Source organism: Anolis carolinensis, chromosome 1 (genome assembly GCF_035594765.1).
Source record: "Anolis carolinensis isolate JA03-04 chromosome 1, rAnoCar3.1.pri, whole genome shotgun sequence".
Classification (NCBI taxonomy): domain Eukaryota; kingdom Metazoa; phylum Chordata; class Lepidosauria; order Squamata; family Dactyloidae; genus Anolis; species Anolis carolinensis.
This window is the reverse complement of record NC_085841.1, coordinates 108,927,737-108,951,013: the sequence shown is the minus strand read 5'-3', so window position 1 is coordinate 108,951,013 and position 23,277 is coordinate 108,927,737. Positions and strand designations below refer to the sequence as shown.

General features: G+C 41.1%; 1 long non-coding RNA gene across 2 annotated transcripts in view; it reads left to right on the top strand.

The window, feature by feature from the left end:
• LOC107983466 (uncharacterized) overlaps positions 1-23,277 on the top strand; it is a 129,901-nt gene that overhangs the window by 82,544 nt on the left and 24,080 nt on the right. The window lies entirely within an intron of this gene.

The window sequence follows — 23,277 nt, the reverse complement described above, 5'->3', positions numbered from 1 at the left end:
ATATGGCTCTACAAAAATGATAAGAAATGTCATTTTTGATGTGTTCTAATGGGGTGCTTGGGCATTTTAAATGCTACTGGCTTTTAACAATTGATTTGTGGAAAGGCAGGGTAACCAAAGATAGTTGTTGATATTATAGAATTGACCCAGAGGGGCAATGCAGGCAGTTGAAATTGTTTGGCTTCTGTGGATGCATCTCTATACTGTAGAATTAATGTAGTTGGCACCACTTTAACTGCCATGGCTCACTATTATGGAATCTTGGGAGTCTTCAGTTTCTCTGATAAAGGGTCCTTGTGCCTCTCCAAACTACAAATTCCAACATTCCACAGCATTGAGCCATGGTATTAAAGTGGTGTCTTAATTCTACATTGTAGATGCATCCTGTGTGTCTCCCGGGAGAACCGTGATCATTATCTCTCTTTCTCTTGCTCAATTCCCCTTCCAAGTTAGGCATAGATGTAACACACACCTGTTTTTCTAAACTTGTGAATGTCAAAGGTGTATCCCCTGAAATATGCATTTCTTAACCCATTAAAGAAATTGCAGTCTAAATCCAATTGTTTATCTCAACCAGAGTAGACCCATTAAACCAATTGCTCTTACATAGATGTTTACAAGGTCTTTAGCCTTCTCTGCCAAAGAATTCTGGTGCCTTACCAAACCACAACTTCCATTAATCCATAGCATTGAGTCATGGCAGTTAAAGTGGTGTCAAACTTCACTCATTTTACAGTATACATATACCCTGAGTCAATGCCAAGGAGTCTGTGGAAATAGGTCTCTAGCAAGGCATTATGGCCTAACATTTGTTATCTTTCGTATCATACATTTCAAACTTTCTTTTTGCATCCATTGTAATTTCTGTTAAAAATAGAGAGGAAATGATAGTGCTTCATTTCGTTCATTCTATGTTGAAAGAAGAAGAACACATAAAAGTAGTAATCTTTTCACTATCTTTATATTTTCAAAGTTTTCCGTCTGTCACAAAACTGTAACCTTTCTCTAACTTATTTTTCCTGAAGATTTCTGTTGGACATGACTTGCCAAGGTGTGATGACTTAACTAAATGTCACTTGAAAAAGATGTATGAATAATAATTAGGAGACATTTTATAGCATACCCGATCAGTAGCCACTTAAAATTTATTTGGCCCTGTGAGCAAGATGTGATAAGGTGACAAGAAAAGATCTTCATTTATAAGGCCTGGCATAAAAAAGGGTGTTTTTTTTTGCATTGGTAATCCCTTGCTGCATAGCAGTAAGAAGTACTGCATTTTGAGCTGGGTCACAGTTCTTCCTTTTTCATTTTCCCCATTTCCAAGATATTATGGTTCTCCATCATTTTCTACATTTAAGAAAAATATGGAATTTACTATTTATAGGTTACTATACAAGAACAGGATGTTTCAGCGGCAATGTTTTTAAAAAAATCCACAATATGAGATGAGGCATATAACAACTATAAAGGTTCTATTACCTGGTTTTGTAACTGAAATGTCTCTCCCTCCCAATTGTCTTCTTATGCCAGTATCAGGGAAGGGAGTATTTTGATTATAATTCTCTCTCTTTTGAAAAAGGAACATATGCATAAAGGGAGATGACTCCTCATCGCCACTTGATATCTACAGAGGGAAACATCAGAGAAGACCTTTCAGGTGAAATTTCCCTGTCTCCTGAGAAGGAAAATGCCTCAAAAATGAAAGACAACAATTACAGATGAATAGTTTAATTCATGCCTCTCACACAGACTGGTGAAATTCTTTGCAGATGACTTAACTTTTTACTGACGGTAACATACCCTTCAACAGTCCAAATTTATCACACATTCCTGATTAACCTTCTGATACCAACTATTTGAAGAGCAGAGACATCACACTGGCAATGAAGGTCCACATAGTCAAAGCAATGGTATTCCCCATAGTAACCTATGGATGTGAGAGCTGGACCATAAGGAAGGCTGACCCAAGGAAGATAGACGCTTTTGAACTCTGGGGCTGGAGGAAAATCCTGAGAGTGCCTTGGACCGCAAGAAGATCCAACCAGTCCATCCTCCAGGAAATAATGCCCGGCTGCTCACTGGAGGGAAGGATATTAGAGGCAAAGCTGAAGTATTTTGGCCACATCATGAGGAGACAGGAAAGCTTGGAAAATATCATGATGCTGGGGAAAATGGAAGGAAAAAGGAAGAGAGGCCGACTAAGGGCAAGATGGATGGACGGTATCCTTGAAGTGACTGGGTTGACCTTGAAGGAACTGGGGGCGGTGATGGCCGACTGGGAGCTCTGGCATGGACTGGTCCATGAGGTCACGAAGAGTTGGAGATGACTAAACGACTGAGCAGCAGCACCAACTACTTGAAAAGTGTCCCAGTTTGTTTTTCCTCCCAATACTTTCTCTCTTTGCCCTCAGTTTATTTCAGTTGCTGTTAATCAAGTTCAAAGTACCAAAATAGTGCAAACTCCTCAGGGAGGAGAGGAGTGGTCTTGTCCTTCCAAGTAAACTCAGGCAAAAGCAAATTGCTGCAGCCTCTCTTACCTTGTATGTTCTTCATTAACAACCTTTGCAATCTTGACCTCCTCTGATGTTGCTTAGCCACATGGAGCCCTGGTTTCATCTGTGAAATATTATAGGGTACATAGCAGCAATCCGGCTGCTTCCAAGGCCCCTTCCACACAGCTGAATAAAATCCCACATCATCTGCTTTGAATTGGGATATATGGCAGTGTGAACTCAGATAACCCAGTTGAAAGCAAATATTGTGGGTTATCCTGTCTTGTTATTCTGGGCTATATGGCTGTGTGGAAGGGCCCCAAGTGATAACGGTCTCCTTCTTTCTTTTTCATCTCAAAATTGCTCGTAAGTGCTTTTGTCTCTGGAAAGCTATAAAAGTCAGAGATCCTTCTCAGGTAGGATGGATGCAATGAGAATGGAAGTTCTCACCTTCTGGGCTTTTGAATGATAATTTTTATATCTAAAACCCAATTTGCTTCCAGTGTGCCTGAAACTCTGCATTAAAGAGCTGAATGACCTACGGTTGGATGGTTTGGGATGATTTGTGGAAGAAAGAGACTGAAAGAAAGATTTACATCTTCTTGCTCTACACATGATTATTCCACATGATGATAGGTGCCTCACATGATTATTTTCAAATAAATAAAGAAAAGCACAGCTACACATTATGTAATTAACATAACATGTGATTTGATCTTAAGGAGTTGAAATCAAAAGGCAGCTCTGCAGAAACCCTTGTAAATAGGTTTTAATAAGCATCTGTTATTAATATGAAACATTCTCTTGCTTCTAATGTCTTAGGCTTACCCACAAAATAATGCAAATATATTACTTTGAGCCATAGCTGCCACATTACAAGGAAGCAATGCAGGTTTGACTTAGGGTTTGTTCCCAAGTCGGATTGATCCTACAAAATATCACAGCAATATATGTTAAAATAGTTCCTTAGTAACCAGCTTTAATTTGTTCAGAAATATTTGTGAGAATAATACTGCAGATTGTATATTCTGACAATTTGGTGCACTTAAGGCATAGTTTGCTTTCAGTTTCTTGTAAGACTGAGTTTTCATATTTTGTCTGAAATTTTCATGGGTTTTATGAAAGGTAACAATTGATATTGAAAAAAGATTCTTCTTGAAAATCAATTTAGCAGCATGAAGTAATGTACTTGCCATGTGGGAATATTAATAGGAAAGAAAAATGACAAGGATATATAAGAAATTAAACTCGATCTCAGGAGAGTAGATATCTGTGAACATTGCTATGAATACTGTAAAACCTATAGCTTACTATTTTACAATTGGGAAAAAGGCACATGTAAAAATTATTTTTCAGTCTTACTCCTTTGATAAGATACATAGGTGGCACAGAATAGAAGAAATCCCAAGTCTGGAAAGAAAATAGATATAATTTTGGCTAAAATGTCACCCCCTTTTAATTATGCATGTGAAATGTGATCTGAAACATGATCTGTCTTACTCTCTGGTTTAACTTCTGAAATGTGCTTGTCATGGGTTAGAGAATATGTTTTTAAGCATGAGTCAACTTTGGAGTATATGAAGCTGTTGTGGTTTCTCAATTGCTCCTTATGAAAAATCAAGGAGAACCTAGACTTTCTGTGATAAGGACTTAGAAAATCAAACAGAATAATTCCAGGTCTGGTGAAACAGACACAATGTGGGTTACTTGCTATTAACCAAGAGAAGAAAACTGTCTCAAAGCTAGGTTGCTGTGAGTTTTTCAGGCTGCAAGGCCATGTTCCAGTAGCATTCTCTCCTGATGTTTCTCCTGCATTTGTGGCTGGCATCTTCAGAGGTCTGTTGGAGGGTTGGAGTTTGTATGTATGTGTGTGTCTGTGTGTGTATCTATCTATCTATCTGTGGAATGTCTCAAAGCTGATTTTAATTTGTGATACTGATGTCAATTAAAATGTTATTTCATGCCAAAAAGAGTTGTATCATCACTAATTTGTAAAATATTTCTTCATAGTAAAATCACTTTTACTTAGAAAAACAAAATGGTGCTTGAGAGTATCACTAAGAAGGAAATTTGAAATTTTCATTTTACTAGCTTTTCTTATTGTGAACAAATGAGTCTCATCATTCCTGTTCTACAGCGTTTCTTATTGTGAACAAATGAGTCTCATCATTCCTGTTCTACAGCATTTCTTGTTGTCACCAAGCAATCTAGTTGCATCATGACCTATGAATTACAGACCTCCAAGTAATTCTGTCAGTCGTTCTCCTCAGGTCTGGAATGCAGTCTTCCTCTTTTTCTACCTTCCCAAGCATTCAAATAAGCTATATCTACTCATGATATGGACAAAGTAGCTCTTCATAATTTTTCTGTACTGGAACTTGTGATGGCCCTCAGATCTTCATAATCTGCCATAGGACAATTCGACACATAATCCCAGAGCCAATGTGGAGCATCAAACTCTGGATTCACCCCTTGTTGCTCCTTAGTACCAGCCTCCAGACCATTGTAGAGGTGAAAAGAAGTCTTTACCACCAGTCCACAGGCTGCTGTGGAAGTGGGAAAGAGACCTGATTGACCAGTAGCACAGAATCCAGTTTGATGCTGCTAGACAGCCGTACTTAGAGTCCTATTCTCATCATAGCAGCAACCACCCTCCACCAGCGTGAAAGTGGGGCACAGGGGAAAGGAAGAATGGCTTTCCCCTTTCTGGCCTCCATTCTCTGATTTCCCTTGCACCTCAACTGACTTCACTCCGGGCCACATTAAACTGAATCTGCTTTGTGCATCATGTAGCCATAACGTAGCTTATCTCTGTCCCACCCCTTCACTTCATGGGAAAATATCCATGTATTGTGCCCTTCATTTCACTGTTATCCAATGCCATGAATGCATTTGCAGCGTAATAAGAAGATTAATATTTAATTTTAAAGCAGTATTTATAAGCAAGATAAATAATTTGTGATTTTGATTAATCTTTCTCTTGGCTTCTAGTTAGCCATTTTGTTTTTGTCTTTTTAACTCAATTGGGAAGGTAAAGTTATAGAAAAAAAATCTGTGCTCATGGAAGAGAAATGTTGTTTACTGCTCAGTATTAGAATAGGACGGTAGAGAGCCAGGTTTAAATCCCTACTCAGCCATGAAGCATATGTGGGGCCTGGAAATAGCCAATCTCTCTGAGGCTAATGGATTTCACAGAATAGAATTGTCATGAGAACAAAATAAATGAACAGAAAGACACATTCTGCCCTACAGCCCATGCAAAAATATAATTAATGAATAAATACTATGCTGTTGGTGAGTGTGTAGTCTGCAGCACTAAGAAGATCAATGTTGCCTAGAGTGTCTTTGGACAGAGGTCTTCTTCATGTGCAATTCCTACTTGTCTACTGATAAATTTGTTTATACCATCTAGATTAGAGAAAAGGTCATTGAAGTCAAATGGAGAAGCAACTGTATAGGGGGGGGAAAGAGTTCGAATGGCCTCCTTCCTTATTATAGAAAGCAGTAAGGAACAATCTGATTTATTTTTTACTTTTTGTTTTGTAAGAGCAGAAATTGTCCATCTTCTAACAGCTCACACACAATAGAACCACAATTTGTTTATAGTCTGAAGATGCTGCTTGGGTGCCTCCACAGTTTATTAAAGAAGCACTGGCTATTAGAAAATTGTGTTAAACAGGCACAAGCTATAAAATATGTGTCCTCTACGACTTAGATCCTAACCCCAGCCTTCACATACACACAAATACAAAAAAATGAGTCAGATTCCAACATTTTGTTCTTCAACAATAGTAGAAAGTTAAGGGATAGTTCCCCCCTCCCCAGCACATTGGTTCTCCCCCACTACTCAAAAGTGACCCAATGCAACCATAGGGGGCAATGCAAGCTCATTAATGGAGCTCCATGCTGTATGTACTGTCAAGAGTCAGACGCCAGTTACAAAACAGAGTTTATTCTGAAGATAAGTCAAAAAATAACATAAACACAGGAAATATCCTTGAAACACTTCACATATCAGTGTTTCGAGAGTAGATTGGACAATAGTAACTCAAAAACGAGCCACGCTAATTTCCCATGCTGGCATTCAATAAAAAAACTAAATAACGCTTCAATTCAGCTTTGGAAAACAAATAGAGTTAATTGCTGGAAAATAAACAAACTAGAAAAGCAGTAAAACTGCTTCCACGGTGCAGCTAAGCTGAGAGCCTCAAAGGGATGATGAATAGCCGTCGTCAGAAGAATCCAAGGTCAGGTCAGGAGGCAGCAGAAATTCCGAAAGACAAACCAGTAGTCAGAAGCCGGGAGAAGTAGTCAGTCAGAGGGCGAAGACAGAAGCCAGGTCAAATACCAATCCAGAGTCCGAAGAGGGTGCAGTCATCCAAACCAGGTCCACGAAAAGGCACAAAGATGGTATCAGCAGATCCGAATCACAGTCCAAGTCCAGTCTTCACGAAAGCACAGAGATCCCAATGGCGCCTCAGCAACACCTTGCCACACGCAAAGTGCAGTGGCCAAACATTCCCATTTTATTCCCCTTCCTCCTGGGTGACCAAACACTCACACCCAAACACCAGGTGTCCAAAATCTACTCAGAGTCTGAACTCCACACAGCTAGAGCTCGTGGATCTGGAGTACCTAGCAATTCGTCGGAGTCCCAATCATCCTGCCCACACTTAGCCCCATGAACACTTAAAGAACCATCCTCCCTTCTCCAAGCATCCCAATTGGGATCAGCTCCTGCAGAAACCCCAGGTTCAGAAGTATCCATAGACCCCAAATCCCCAGACATCTCCGGTGGCTGTGCCCATTCAGTGCCCGCTTCCCCAGCCACCACCTGTTCCTCAGCATCCATCTCCCCATCTGAATCTTCCTCAGAAGATCCCCCATATAGCTCTCTAAGTCGCTTCCTGCGCAACTCCTCCAGTGAACCCTCATCACGAGGGTTTTTTCTTCCTCTTCGAATTCCATCACCATCAACCATAATCCCCGAAGGCGCAGTCACAACATGTACAGTGCATGTGTCTACAGCTTATTGCTCTTGGTTTACATAAAATAAGTTATTACAGACTGCAAAACCACAATGTACTTTTGTCTCTGAAAGTTCAGTTTTTTCATTCATCTTTAGTCTTCTCGAGTTGATTTGAAGAAGCCAGCAATTTATTTTGCTCTGATCATTTGCAGTGCTGCACACAAAGCAAGCGAACATGTAATTTTGATGGCATCAAAGTTGAAGCAGGATGGTGTTAGTGTGAGACTCTCTTGTGTGCTCCAACTACAATCTGTTAGTATTTCTGACATAATTTAATTTTTGCAAGTGCATTTCTTCCTGACATAATTTATACACCTGAAATAAATCCCAAGTCTTAAAATCGAACCTGTGCCTAAATTGTATTGAAATTTTCATTGTATCTATTTATTACCAAAAAAAGCAACAACACTGAATAAAAGATAATTGTCATAACAATAAAACAGTATTTATATCTTATATTATTCAGTTGCATTTGTGCTCACTGATTGGAAAGCTCTTTACAGGAAGAGAACGGAGAATGAAAATAATGATAATTTCCATCTCCTCCAGTGTAATGCAGAGCTATGAGCGTAGGCTTCCCTGCCCCCTCTTCTGTAATACAAGATTATGTAGAAGAAACATAACTGAACGACTATTAGCATGATTAGAGGAGCTGCTCTTACTGCCTATTTTCTCTTATTTTCATTTTGTTTCATTGTAAAACATATTTTAGACAATTACTATTTCCCAGAGAGTTCTTGCAGGTAGTGGGGGGAACTAACGTTCAACCTGAATGTTAAAATGCTCTCTCTGTTTCTGAAACTGACAGAAATACCATTTAAATTGTACTCTTCACGTTAAAGTATAGCAGATAAGTCACTTAAGAACAAACACTCCATCAGTTGCAGATTGGAAGTATCCCTCGCTTTCTTGGAAATATATGCACAAGTAAAGCTTTGCTCTAAAGTATTCGTTGATGTGAGTCTGACTTACGAGCACAACCTATGACTCTGAAATATAAATATGTATCTAGCATTAACATCTCTTCTCTCTGTTTCTCTCTGTCTCTCTACACATACAAACACACACACACACACACACACACACACACACACACGAATTTTGATCCCAAGATATGACAAGATCTTAAGTCAATGACAAACTATTAAAAAAGGAAATGGAGGTTCAGAAGATATGGAGGAATTTTAAGGTTCTATTATAAAAAAAGGAAAAGCCAAGGGAGGAAAATATTATATCTTTTCAATAGGCAAATAAGAATTATTGTGGTACAGTAGCCACAGACAAAAATAGAGACTTTCACTTGTTGAAATGAGACATAAAAGTGGAGTGAGAGGAATGGAATGGGGTATTCTAAAAGAAGACCTGGTTGGCTGCTTAGAACATAGAATAGTAGAGTTGGAAGTGACCTCATGGGCCATCCAGTCCAACCCCCTGCCAAGAAGCAGGAAATCGCATTCAAAGCACCCCCGACAGATCAGCCTGATTCTAGACCATCAGCCTTATTCTAGACCACAGCATGACCTCTTTCTCCACACTACTGCATAGTTAATAATGAAGATATGACCACAACCTTACAGCTAGAATATACCGACTGCTAAATGTATCTCTGTATTTCAATCTTTTTTTGCCAAAACACATCACACAATCCTGTGACTATAGCTAAGGCCTATAATACAACTGCAATTCCGATTGTTGGGAAAAGATTGCTTCCTCTGTTCTGCGTCAGTTTGGAATCTTGTCAAGCTAAGGCAAGATAACTAAATGCTTTCACTGAATAATATATTAATAAGAAAGTGTAAAGATTTACACTAGGATTTTTAATACTATAATATCCACTCAATGAAATGAAAAACTGCCTCAGGAAGCTCAAAATATTACCCAGAATGGCACCCAGTAGAAATAATCTACTATAATAAATTAATAAATAAATAAAACTTTATTTATACCCCGCCACCATCTCCCCACGGGGACTCAGGGCGGCTCACATGGGGCAAGGCCCGACCAGCACAATTTACAAAAACAACAGCATAAATACATTGAACAATATACAAAAAAATTAAAACACATTAAGACAATAAAACAAGAGTTAATACAGTAGTAATAATATCAATCAACCACCATGTACAATTCAGTTGACTTCATTGGTGGGGGGAACTGCAGCAGCAATATAAAAGTAACATCATCAGTTAAAATACTAGAATAAAAGGGACGCAATAAAATTCAGGATAGAATTATAATGCCAACTGAGGCTGGTCATCCAGTGACTGTCTCACCAAAGGCCAACCTAAAAATCCAGGTCTTCAGCTGTTTCTTGAAGGAGAATAGAGAGGGAGCCAACCTATAGGGCTACTCTTCAGGAGAAATGTGCTTAAAGGCCATTTTCCATCCATAGCACTTGACTGAACGATGGCCATGACTGAAACATTTTCAAGTAACTGCAGTCAATACTGTACAGTGAGATTTCTCTTTCCTAAGGCTTGAGTATGAACCTGAACTTTGAGCATAGAGTTAATCTCAAGCAGCTATTCATCAGTAATAGTAGACAACAAAGGAGAGACACAAACATAGAGATCAGATTCTGCAACAAACCCAGATGACAACACAGTCTCTATATTTGCTTAGGTATGACTATTATAGAACCTATTATTTTCAGATGTAACATCCTATAACAATAGGTTTCCCTGGATATTCTGCAGCTGACTTTTACATGGTATTTCTAAAGCTGATTTCAAGGGTAAACTGCAATGGGAAACCGCTGTATTATTATTAAGAACTTCAATTTTTGTCATCTATGGTTTGGATCAAGCTAATGGAATGTGAATGAATCTTCATAAATTAATTAGCTTGCCAATATAATTATGATTGTTTTTGAACACTTACTGTTAACTAGTTATTGTCTACTTGCTATAATTTATTTCAGCTTTGACCTTAAATCCTGCCCCCCAGTCTGCAAATTATGTGTGTGTGTGTCCTGGATAATACTTGGTGCATCTGATGGAGTGGACTAGTCCAGAAAAGCTCATATGATATAAATAGTGTTACTAGTGTTTTCAAAATAATTCCTGCATGCCCTCTACTTGTCATATCACTTATATTCACAAGGCCTATAAAGTCTGCTCTTATTCTTGCAGCTTCAACATCAGCATACCTTACTGGGAATGATAATTGTTCTGGGGTAGAGACCAAATTGCCAATATCCGCTGGATAATGGAGGAAGCCAGGGAGTTTCAGAAAAACATCTACTTCTGCTTTATTGACTACTAGCTGTGCCCGGCCATGCGTTGCTGTGGCGAAGTATGGTGGTATGGGAAATAAAGTATTGAGGAATTGGTGGTAGTTAAGGTAAAGGGTAAACATTTTCCCCTGACATTAAGTCCAGTCATGTCTGACTCTGGGGGTTGGTGCTCATCTCCATTTCTAAGCTGAAGAGCCGGCGTTGTCCGTAGACTCCTCCAAGGTCATGTGGGATGACTGCATGGAGCGGCATTACCTTCCCGCCGGAGCAGTACCTATTGATGCACTCACATTTGCATGTTTTTGAACTTCTGGGTTGGCAGAAGCTGGGGCTAACAGTGGGGGCTCTCTCCGCTCCCCCAATTCAAGCCTGCAACCTTTCGGTCCAGAAGTTTATTTATTTATTTATTTATTTACAGTATTTATATTCCGCCCTTCTCACCCCGAAGGGGACTCAGGACGGATCACATTATAACACACATAGGGCAAACATTCAATGCCCATAAACACATCAAACAGAGACTGAGAAACACACGCAGAGGCAAGTTAACCTTCTTCTGAGGGGATGTTTGATTCTGGCCACAGGGGGGAGCAGCTGCTTCATCATCCACACTGACGGCACTTCCTCATTCCAGGTCGTAAATCAGTTAATCTTGCCTCCCCACTTTTATAAGTGGTACCTTATCTCCTACTTGATAGATGCAACTATCTTTCGGATTGCTAGGTCAGCAACGAGCAGGGGCTATTTTTTATTTTTAATTGACGGGTGCTCACCCCGCCACGGGCTGGCCTCGAACTCATGGTCAGAGTGATTTAAGGCCTCTCCATGGGGACAAGGACTGAACCAGGAGGCGTTTGCAGCGCCTCCCGATCCAGCCTTCTTACCCATGGAGAGGCCTCTCCATGGGGACGAGGACTGGACCGGGAGGCGTTTGCAGCGCCTCCCGATCCAGCCCTCGTCCCCATGGAGAGGCCTCCCCACGGTTGGGAGCACCCCCGCAATGAAGGGGCTCTCCTTGCCTTTGGCGGAGGCCTGGAGCCAGGGAAGTGACTCCCACTTTCCTGGCTCCAAGCCTTCGCCAAAGGAAGAAACCCCCTTCGTTCGACGGGTGGGTGAACGGGCAGGGCCGCAAAAGCCCTCTCCGTTCACCCACCTACCCGCCCGCCCGTGCCTCGGCTCCTTCGTCACGCCGGGGCGGCAACACCGGTGCCTGGCGAGGTGAAGGAGTTGGACGTGCTTGTTGCTAGGTAGATAACAAGCTACCTAGCAACACGCACAGGGCGCTCGCCCCTTGGGAGGTGCCTCCTGCGTGTTGCTAGGTAGCTTACTATCTACCTAGCAACATGCAGGGGCCACCTCCCAAGGGGCGAGCGCCCGGTGCATGTTGCTAGGTAGCTTGCTATCTACCTAGCAACATGCACGCCAGCGAGCAGGTGAACGGGGAGGGCCTTTATGGCCCTCCCCGTTCACCTGCTCGGATTGCATGGAGGCTCGAACGAGCGGGGCTCGAACGAGCAGGGTTTTACTGTATGATGTTTTGGTGCTTAATTTGTATAACGATGACCTAATTTGATGTTTAATCGGCTTTTCCTGAATCCCTTCTTATTATCCAACATATTCACTTATCCTGCTGGCCTGTTTATGTCAGATAAGTGAGACTCTACTGTATATTGATAATGTTATATTATCTGCTTAGACCTGGATTATATGAGGCCCCTTCTTCACAGCTGTATAAAATGCACACTGAAGTGGATTATATGGTAGTGTGGAGTTGATAATCCAGTTCAAAGCAGATAATATAAGATTATAAATGGGTTATATAGCTGTGTGGAAGGGCCTTGAGTCTACACTGCCATATAATCCAGTGCAAATTAGATAATCTGTGGAAGAAGCCTGAGACCTAAGTCTGCTTGTCCCCTGGGCTTAGTTGGTTGCTAAGAGAACAAGTGGGCAGAGATTAGCCCTCTAAAAACCTAGAGGCATGGATGATGGGTCGTGTTGTCAAATTTCGAGGTTGGGCCCCCCGTAGTTTTGTTGTTTTGTCGGTCGCCATGATGCGGTCACTCATTTATATATATACATTCTAAAGCCTTCGACTGTGTGGATTATAATAAACTATGGCATGTTCTTGGTGGTATGGTGATACCAAATCACATTGTCTGTCTCCTGAGAAATCTGTATAAAGACCAAGTAGCCACAGTAAGAACAGACCATGGAACAACAGACTGGTTCAAGATTGGGAAAGGAGTATGGCAGGGCTGCATACTTTCACCCTCCCTATTCAACTTGTACGCAGAACACATCATGCGACATGCAGGGCTTGAGGAATCCAAGGCCAGAGTTAAAATTGCTGGAAGAAACATCAACAACCTTAGGTATGCAGGTGATACCACTCTGATGGCTGAAAGCGAGGAGGAGCTGAGGAGCCTTATTACCAGACACTTTTGCACTCTTGTGCTGGAGGAAAATCCTGAGAGTGCCTTGTACTGCAAGAAGATCCAACCAGTCCAAGCTCCAGGAAATAATGCCCGGCTGCTCACTGGAGGGAAGGATATTAGAGGCAAAGTTGAAGTATTTTGGCCACATCATGAGGAGACAGGAAAGCTTGGAAAAGATCACGATGCTGGGGAAAATGGAAGGAAAAAGGAAGAGAGGCCGACCAAGGGCAAGATGGATGGACGGTATCCTTGAAGTGACTGGGTTGACCTTGAAGGAACTGGGGGCGGTGACGGCCGACAGGGAGCTCTGGCGTGGACTGGTCCATGAGGTCACAAAGAGTTGGAGACAACTAAACGACTGAGCAGCCACAACTCACATCGGAAGTTTCATCTGCCAAAACAGAGAAACAATGTGATGCATTGCATCTTACAATAATTTTTTTGGACTACCTTGTCATCAGAAATGTCTATTAGTTCATTCTGTATTTGAGGACTAATATACTGGACATTCATAGATGCAGTTTTGAGATGACTTTTCGGGTCAGTGTCTACTGATCTGACATGAGATTTCAACAAGGCCCCGAAATTCGCATCATTGGAAAAAGATTCTTCATAGGTAATAGGTCCTAAATCATTGCTCCCTCTTAAAGCAAGTTTTTGCTGGCCACAAGGACAATAATTTCCACAATTGGCAGAAGTTTCTTTTGTTTTCTTTTGCTTTCTTCTTGTTTCCCTTATCATGATGGTGGATTACATCAAGATACTTTCCACTGTCAATTAGCAAGACCTTTTCAGACAAGCACAAGGTGTTTTGGTGGTACTCTGTTTTTTTGTGTCCATTGAAGACTTGTATTGTATTTTTCCGTCACACAAATCGTTTAGCAACCAATGCACCAAGCTTCTGATGACGACCTTTACCCCCAACATCTCTTCTAAACCCCACATAATGCACCTTGTACATGAAATGGGTAGGCTAACCAGGGAAATCTATTGAACCATTTGGGCTGAATACTTAGATGCCTCTTCTTAGCCACAGGAAATACATATCCTGGCAATTGTGTCAGTGTATTTTGCACTAATGGAGTTTTCACTTTGTCATCAGAAATAGTCTTGTTCAAATCAAGTCCAAGTCTAAGACAGCTTCTTGTTTTAAATTTAAACTGCTATTGCTATGTAAATTGGAGGAAAGGTAGGTAATGATAGTGTGAATAAATAATTAAAAATTGGTTTAGATAATATTTGTAGTTGTGTAGAAACTCTATTTTTGGCTTCTCATAGATTTAGCATGGGGATTTGGTTAACAAAAAATCATGAATAAACTATGTTTTTAACCAGAAAAATTAGGGGGTGGGGGAATTGAACCCGTAAACTCTCTCCTCTCCCCCCCTCCCCCCAGCTATGGGCTTTGGCTGTTGAGTGAAGCCCAGAGTTCTCAGAGCTGGCCCTAAGTAGCTAATAGCTTAGATCTGGAAGTCAAAGGAGCAAAGCTCAGAAACAACAAGTTACAAATAAATAATTTTAGCTCATAAGAATTACCTTTTTTAAAAATTATGGTATAACTGAGCTTATTGTGAAGACTTGATGTGATGACAGGGATGGAATCTTTTTGGATCCCACCGCTGCCACCAAAATGCGAAGGATTCAACTTCTGCCTCTATGTATCCCACTTTTCAATGTTGTCGCTGCCACCACCTTTGAAAGATGCTTTGCTCAAATGATAAGCAACAATTGAAGAAACAGTAACGTGTTTATTTATAGCACAAAGCTTGATGGTTGCAAGAATGTTATAACTTGAGGTGAACGATGTTACTTCTGTACAGTAAGTGTTGCAAGATTTCTCAATAGTTTCACTGAGCTTAGTATGGTATCAGCTTTATATTACTTGTTTCTTTCAGTTAGGAATACTGTCCTTCTTGAACTTAGTTGACCTGTACCTGATCAAACTTGGATTGGGGAGTTTAACTGGTTAACCCTAGTCCTCCTTGACTTAGGGATATAGCCTCAGCTCTTTAGTTATTCCTACTAAAGGCTCAGCAACTTTAATTTTAGCCCTTCTCCGCTAAAACTCTCTAGCTGCTCAACTTCCTCCCACAATCTCTTTTTTTCGATCACACTCCTTTCTCACTGAACAGAACCAACTGCTCTGCTCAACCGACAAACTCCAACTGCCCAATTCCAACTGCTAAATTTTGAATTCTAAGGCTTCCACCAGCAAGGTGAAGCCACGCCCCTTTTCCTGGCCATGCCTTAGAGGCTCCCAGCTTCTGTATAAGAATAGCTGAAATATATAACCTTAAACAGTCAACCTAAACATAGCAATCATGAATAAAACACAATGATCATGACATCTTTACATACCTTCCAACCCGGAAAGATTATTTTTGCTTTTTCTAGACCCAGAATAAGCAAAAATAATAGAGAGTAACACAAAATACATATCTATACATAAACATAACATCATACCTTAAACTCTAAATACAAACCTGTAAGTCTTCCGATCAAGGTGCTCTGGATAGAGCATCAGCTACTACATTACATTTGCCCTTTATATGTTTAATATCAAATGTAAAGTCCTGTAGTGATAAACTCCATCTCAATAATTTGTTATTGGTCCCTTTTACATTATCCAACCATCTTAGGGGTGCGTGATCAGTTTGTAACGTAAACTTCCTTCCCCACAAGTATGGTTTCAGTTTCTTTATGGACCAAATTATCGAGTAACATTCCTTCTCGATTGTGGACATGCTAAGCTCATTAGAATGCCACTTCTTACTGAGGAATAGTATGGGCCTATCCTCTCCATCTTCATCAACTTGACTTAGGACTGCTCCTAGTCCTCCCTGAGTTCTAAAGGCCGTTTTGGACTGGTCTTCAGGTGCCATAGGCACTTGCCAGAACCCCTTAGTCAAATCAATACTACTTATAAATTTGGCTTTTCCAATTCTTTCTAGTAAATCATCCAAACGGGGCATCGGATACATGTCGTTTTGGGTGATTTTATTTAACCGCCGGTAATCTATGCAAAACCTTACGGTTTTGTCTGGCTTCTTTACTAACACTATGGGCGAAGCCCAAGGGCTGTTAGATGGCACGATTATATCCAAATCTAACATCTCCCTGACCTCTTGCTCTATGCATTCGCTTATCTTACCTGTTACCCTATAGGGAGGGGATGCTATCGGTGCGGCGTCACCGGTGCATATTTTATGTTGCACTCCCTGCACTCTCCCGGGTAAATCCGAAAACATCTATATATATAAAATGATAAAGTTGTTTGCGCAGTGACTATAACAACAAAACTAAACATCCCAGAAATACGAAACACAATGCAAAAGGCTTGCCTCCAGGTTACAACAACACAACCACACCACAAAACCACAATCCAGACCCACAAAACTCACAACAACGCATCATGCGATAACAACACAACTAAACTCCCCAGAAATACAAAACTTGGCAACACAATGCAAAAGCCTTGCCTCCCAGTTGTAACAACACAACCACACCACAAAACCACAATCCGGACCCATAAAACTCACAACAACGCATCGTGACTATAACAACACAACTAAACGCCCCAGAAATACAAAACTTGCCACACAACTAAACGCCCCAGAAATACAAAACTTGACAACACAACACAAAAGCCTTTTTCCCAGTTGTAACAACACAACTACACCACAAAACCACAATCCGGACCCACAAAACTCACAACAAGGCATCATGACTATAACAACACAACTAAACGCCCCAGAAATACGAAACTTGGCAACACAACACAAAAGCATTCCCTCCTGATTGTAACAACACAACCACACCACAAAACCACAATCCGGAACCAAAAAACTCACAACTGTGCATCGTGACTATAACAACACAACTAAACGCCCCAGAAATACAAAACTTGGCACACAACTAAACGCCCCAGAAATACAAAACTTGGCAACACAACACAAAAGCCTTGCCTCTCAGTTGTAACAACACAACCACACCACAAAACCACAATCCAGACCCACAAAACTCACAACAATGCATTGTGACTATAACAAATACAAAATTTGACAACACAACTCATCCACCTCCCCAATCCCTACATTCACACTTGGCCTCCAAAAAAAACAATTACAATAATAACAATGACAACAACAACAACAACAACAACAACAAGAATCAACACCATCACAGGCAAGAAACAGCCAGGCACTGAGGCTGAGAGGCCAGTCAGTGCTACACTGAGCCTCCAAAAAACAATACAGTAGCATCTAACTTATCCAACCTTCATAATCACTACAACAACAATAATAATAAACACCTACACAGGCAAAACAAAAAAAAGACTATTGTACCACAATAAAAATATAAACCGCACTCAGCAGAATCAGACATTACAATTAACAACAAACCAAAGACAACAGGGATCTCAAGCAATTATCAATCAACACAAAAATTGAAGAAGGTAACAGACTTCAAATACTACTACTAATGTGAGTATAAAGAAGGTGGAGGTCACAGCATAAATACAACCTAATGTAGACTGAACAACACCACCAGACTCAGACACAGCAACGCGTGGCCGGGCACAGCTAGTGACTTTATACTTAGCCAAGATTCCTTTAACCTCTCTTTGTTGTGATGGAGATAAGTCTGAATTTATGGTTACTTTATCCAAGTTTCTATGTATCTCCCTGTTACCTTCCCAAAATGAAAAAGGACCTGTATCTTCCTCTGATACTATACAGTAAACATTTGCCGACCTATTTACATACGGCTTAATCATGTTTACATGCACCCGTTTCTCAATCCCCAATCGTTCATCTAGGATGTCACAGTTCACATGGTTCTGCTTCCTGACGATCCTCCACGGTCCAGTCCAATCCATCTGTAGTTTGTGGTTCTTGTTGGGTGTTAAAAACAGGACCTCATCTCCGACGTTGAAGTCTCGGGGTCTCGACGTTGCGTCGTACCGGATCTTTTGTTGCTCCTGGGCCGTCATAAGATGTTCCTGGGCGATGTCCCTGGCCATCTTTAATGTTGACTGAAGATCTTTGATGTAGTTGTCGACAGGAACAGGATCTGGCGTAGGGCTTGCTTCCCAGTGCTCTCTGATCAAATCAAGGGGTCCACGAGCCTTCCTTCCGAATAACAATTCAAAAGGCGAGTAACCAGTGCTGTCCTGTGGGACTGATCGATATGCGAATAACAGCTGCTGCAACTTGGTGTCCCAGTCGTGGGGTCTCTGCTGGCTATAGGCCTTGATCATTTTCACTAGTGTTTTGTTCAGGTTTTCTACTAGGCCATTCGTTTGCGGATGATAAGGTGTGGACGTTAGGTTTTTAATTCCGCACAACTCTAATAACTTCTTCATTAGCCGCGAGGTGAACTGAGTCCCCAGGTCTGACACAAGCTCTCTGGGAAATCCAGTCCTTCCCCAAATTGATAACAGCGCATTGGCTATGGTGAAAGTTTCAATATTGGTCAAAGCCACTGCATCTGGATACCTGGTTGCATAGTCTATTACTGTGAGGATATATTTGTATCCTCTCCGACTGGGCTTATACAAAGGACCAACTAGATCAATCCCTACCCGGAAAAAGGGTTCCCCAACAACCGGCATGGGAACTAAAGGTGCTTTGGTCTTATCTCTTCCCGTGCTAAACCTTTGGCAAGTATCGCACGACCTGCAAAACTCCTTGATATGTTGATACATGCCAGGCCAGAAAAAGTTCTTGCTGATTCTTTGGGTGGTTTTTCTAACCCCCAAATGCCCTCCTTGTGGATTGTCATGGGCCACATCTAACAGTTGTTTCCTGTAGTTTACAGGTACCACTATTTGGGTACGTGTTTCTGGCTCATTCAAAGTCTTATGGCTTGTACTTTTCCTGTATAAAACTCCCTCCTTAAGTACGAACTTAGGAGTTTTACTTTCTTCTGTTCCTGTGGCGCTCTGAGCTTGCAAGAACAAAGGTTGTAATGTTTCATCTGCTAGCTGCTCTCGCAGTATCTCTTGTTTTCCCTCTATTCCGCTGACCAACTCAATGATGCTCGAACTAGACTCAGGAAGTTGCTCTGAGCTAGCTTGGATGGTCAAACACTTGGCTTTTGGAGTGTGGACCTCCATGTTGCCTTCATGTTTATCAGCTTCTTTCTGCCAATTCCTAACTTTTCCATTTAAATCATTCCCAATCAAACATTTGTATGGGATGTCCGCGCAGACAGCGAAGTCCCATAATCCTTCCCAGCCTTTGTACTTGATGGGTAAGGATACTACAGGGGTTGGTATCGACGGACCTATCCCCTTTAAATTTATCTCTGAAGAGGGATGTTGGTATCTCTGTGGGACCACTTCAGGACGTATAATACAGACATCCGACCCAGTGTCTCTCCATCCCTGCGTGTGTATCTCATCTATTACAATAGATTCTAAATAATCTTCAGAGATTTCTCTTGAAAGGATAAATAAACATTGTTTTTCTTTTGGCCTCTCATCAGGGCTTCTAGACTTAACTTCAGGTTCCACTTCTTGTTCTATTGGAGCTCTATTTACAAAGAAAGTAGACCTGTCTTTCTTGATTAAGTTACATTGATATCTAAGATGCCCTGGCCTTCCACAATGGTAACATTTTATCTTTTCCTCAGGCTTGGCTTGGCCTGCAACTGCCTCATGCTTCTTATAGGCGGTGTTTTCTCCTGAACCTCCCCTTTGCATCTGTGTGCGTGCGTGAGGGTAAAACGTCAGCTTTAGAGGTTTTTTCTCTTTTGGTTCTTCCTCCTTCCTAAAACCTTCTTTCAAGGTAATTAGCTGGTCAATCATAACTGCAGCTTCGTTGGCTGTCTTTGGGTTTCGGTCTTGAATTAGCCATCTGTATTCTGAGGGAACTAGGTGAAAGAGCTGCTCCAGCTTCAATAGTTCCTTAAGTTGCAGAAAGGAATCTACTTCAGAAGTCCTCACCCAGCTGTCAAAGTATTGAGCTTGCTTTGAAGCAACTTGCGCAAAACTTTGGTGTCTGTCCCTCTTTAAAGTTCTGAACTTTAACCTGTAAAATTCAGGCGTCAACTGAAACTTTTGTTGTACCTGCAGTTTAAACATCTTATAATCTCTGTGAGTGTCTTCAGCCATATCACTATATATTTCTAGAAGCTTTCCACTAATTTGTGGCCTCAGATATAACATCCATTTGTCTTCACTCACTTCAAAATCTTTACAGCACCTTTCAAAGGATATAAGGAACTTTTCTATATCATCTTCCTTGTTATATCTGGGAAACCTTTTTAAAATTACATCAGGTGCTTCAGCTCTCAAATCCCCTTCTTGGGTATCAGCGTGAGGTTGAGAGTGTGTCAATCTTTGCTTCTCCAAATCTATTTCCATTCTCCTCAACTCTCTCTCCTTCTCTCTTTCCTCAACCTCCATCTTTTTCATTTCCAATTCTCTCTCTCTTTGCTTATCCTCCAATTCTAATTTTCTCAATTCAATTTTATATTTAAGGGTTTCCCTTGTCTCAGGGGTTTGCTCAGAGTCCGAACTATCTCCTTGGTATTCACTAGCCTCTCCTGCTAACTTCTTCTGTTTCCTGGTGGCCATTTCCAGACAAGTTTTACCTCAGCCCTTTTACCTAAAGCTGATCTCCGGCACCAAACTAACCTTTGCCAAACGAATTTCAGGCACTGAATCAGTTCTTGTTACACGGATCCCAGGCACTGAATCAGTCTTTGTTACACGTATCCCAGGCACTGAATCAGTCTTTGTTACACGTATCTCAGGCACTGAATCAGTCTTTGTTACACGTATCCCACCGCTGCCGCCAATTGTGAAGACTTGATGTGATGACAAGGATGGAATCTTTTTGGATCCCACCACTGCCACCAAAATGCGAAGGATTCAACTTCTGCCTCTATGTATCCCACTTTTCAATGTTGTCGCTTCCACCACCTTTGAAAGATGCTTTGCTCAAATGATAAGCAACAATTGAAGAAACAGTAACGTGTTTATTTATAGCACAAAGCTTGATGGTTGCAAGAATGTTATAACTTGAGGTGAACGATGTTGCTTCTGTACAGTAAGTGTTGCAAGATTTCTCAATAGTTTCACTGAGCTTAGTATGGTATCAGCTTTATATTACTTGTTTCTTTCAGTTAGGAATACTGTCCTTCTTGAACTTAGTTGACCTGTACCTGATCAAACTTGGATTCGGGAGTTTAACTGGTTAACCCTAGTCCTCCTTGACTTAGGGATATAGCCTCAGCTCTTTAGTTATTCCTACTAAAGGCTCAGCAACTTTAATTTTAGCCCTTCTCCGCTAAAACTCTCTAGCTGCTCAACTTCCTCCCACAATCTCTTTTTTTCGATCACACTCCTTTCTCACTGAACAGAACCAACTGCTCTGCTCAACCGACAAACTCCAACTGCCCAATTCCAACTGCTAAATTTTGAATTCTAAGGCTTCCACCAGCAAGGTGAAGCCACGCCCCTTTTCCTGGCCATGCCTTAGAGGCTCCCAGCTTCTGTATAAGAATAGCTGAAATATATAACCTTAAACAGTCAACCTAAACATAGCAATCATGAATAAAACACAATGATCATGACATCTTTACACTTATGATCATAATTTAAAGGGGAACAGCCCTTTTCCTTTCTCAATGTTGGAACAATCAGTTATTATAAAAGTGTAGTGTAGTGGTTTGGGTTATGACTCTGGAGATCAGGTTTTGAATCCCATTCAGCCAGGGAAACCCACTGGTTGATCTTAGGCAAGTCACATTATTCTCTCAGCCTCAAAGGAAGGCAAACACAAATGCTCTCTGAACAAATGTTGCCAAGAAGCCCTGTGATAGGTTTGCTTTAGGGTAACCATAGGTTGGAAATGACTTTAAGGCACACAACAACAAATGGAAGCTTGTTTTTGAGTTTGCAAGAACAAGGCAGAGTGGTTGATGGCTAGAATTCATGGAGGTCACTCATTCATAGGATTGCCATTAAGCAAATTGAAACCAGGATGAACAACAACAAACAGAACAGTTAAACTGTATTTAATAGTTGTGGGTTTGTGGAAGAGAAATATCACACAGATGCCTCATACTGTGTTTGATCTGCTGAATAGGAAAAATCTATTAACCCATTCCAAAAAGAACTAAATAATTTACCCCCCGCTTTCTCTCCTCACCTTCCTGAATCATGCAGTTGCCTTTGCTTACACCAACAAGGGCACTGAACAATGGCTATAAGCTCTCTGGAGCTCTGAGGCCATTGTGATGGTGACAAACAGCAACACAGGTTAGGGTTACTGTTCAGAAAGCCAAACTGGGTTCAGTCCAACTGGACAGTGAGGACTCTGTTCCTTCAAATGACACAGTTCAGGAGCAGAGTGGCGTGAACACCAAGGAAGGATCCTGGGCTTTTTGTTGCTTGTGCAGGTGTGTCCTGAGACTTACACTAATTACAAATTATTTGCCCAGTTGATTTAAATAGCTGTACAACCTTAAGTTCCATAAATTTCAGTAGATCTGTTCAAAATATGGTCAATACTATATCCAATCTGCTGTTTCATAAAGTAAAGTAAGAGAAAACTGGGCACCCTTGCAAGCAGTGGGCTCTTTTACACAGGCCCTAAAATGCAGAAGAAACTGGGATAAAAGACTGGGGAGGGTGGCTACGTGACATTTGCTGAAAATGCATGCTGGATCGAATTAATGGCTGAAAAGCATGTGTTTTAAAAGTGGGCTTAAAACCTGATTTTGGCCAAAAATGAGCATATTCTCATCGTTGTATACCCTTGCACTCAAGAAAAACACATGACTTCTTTGCTATATGCTGGTGTGGACTGCTCCAACACATGTACACATTTTAAGCTCCCAAAACAACTTATGAGGGCTATAAACAAATGGAGCTATGGACACACAGGTGGCTAAATGGAAACACAAATGGAAAGCTATTCCCATGAGAGCGCTCAGCAAGCATTCCTTTGTTCTCATGCTTATGAAATTAGACAAAACTTGAATTTACACAGTGGGCACCAGCATGGCAGGCAAGTGACCCCAAAGGGAAAAAGTAAATGCAACAGGAGGGTGTGTAGAGATAATGACAAG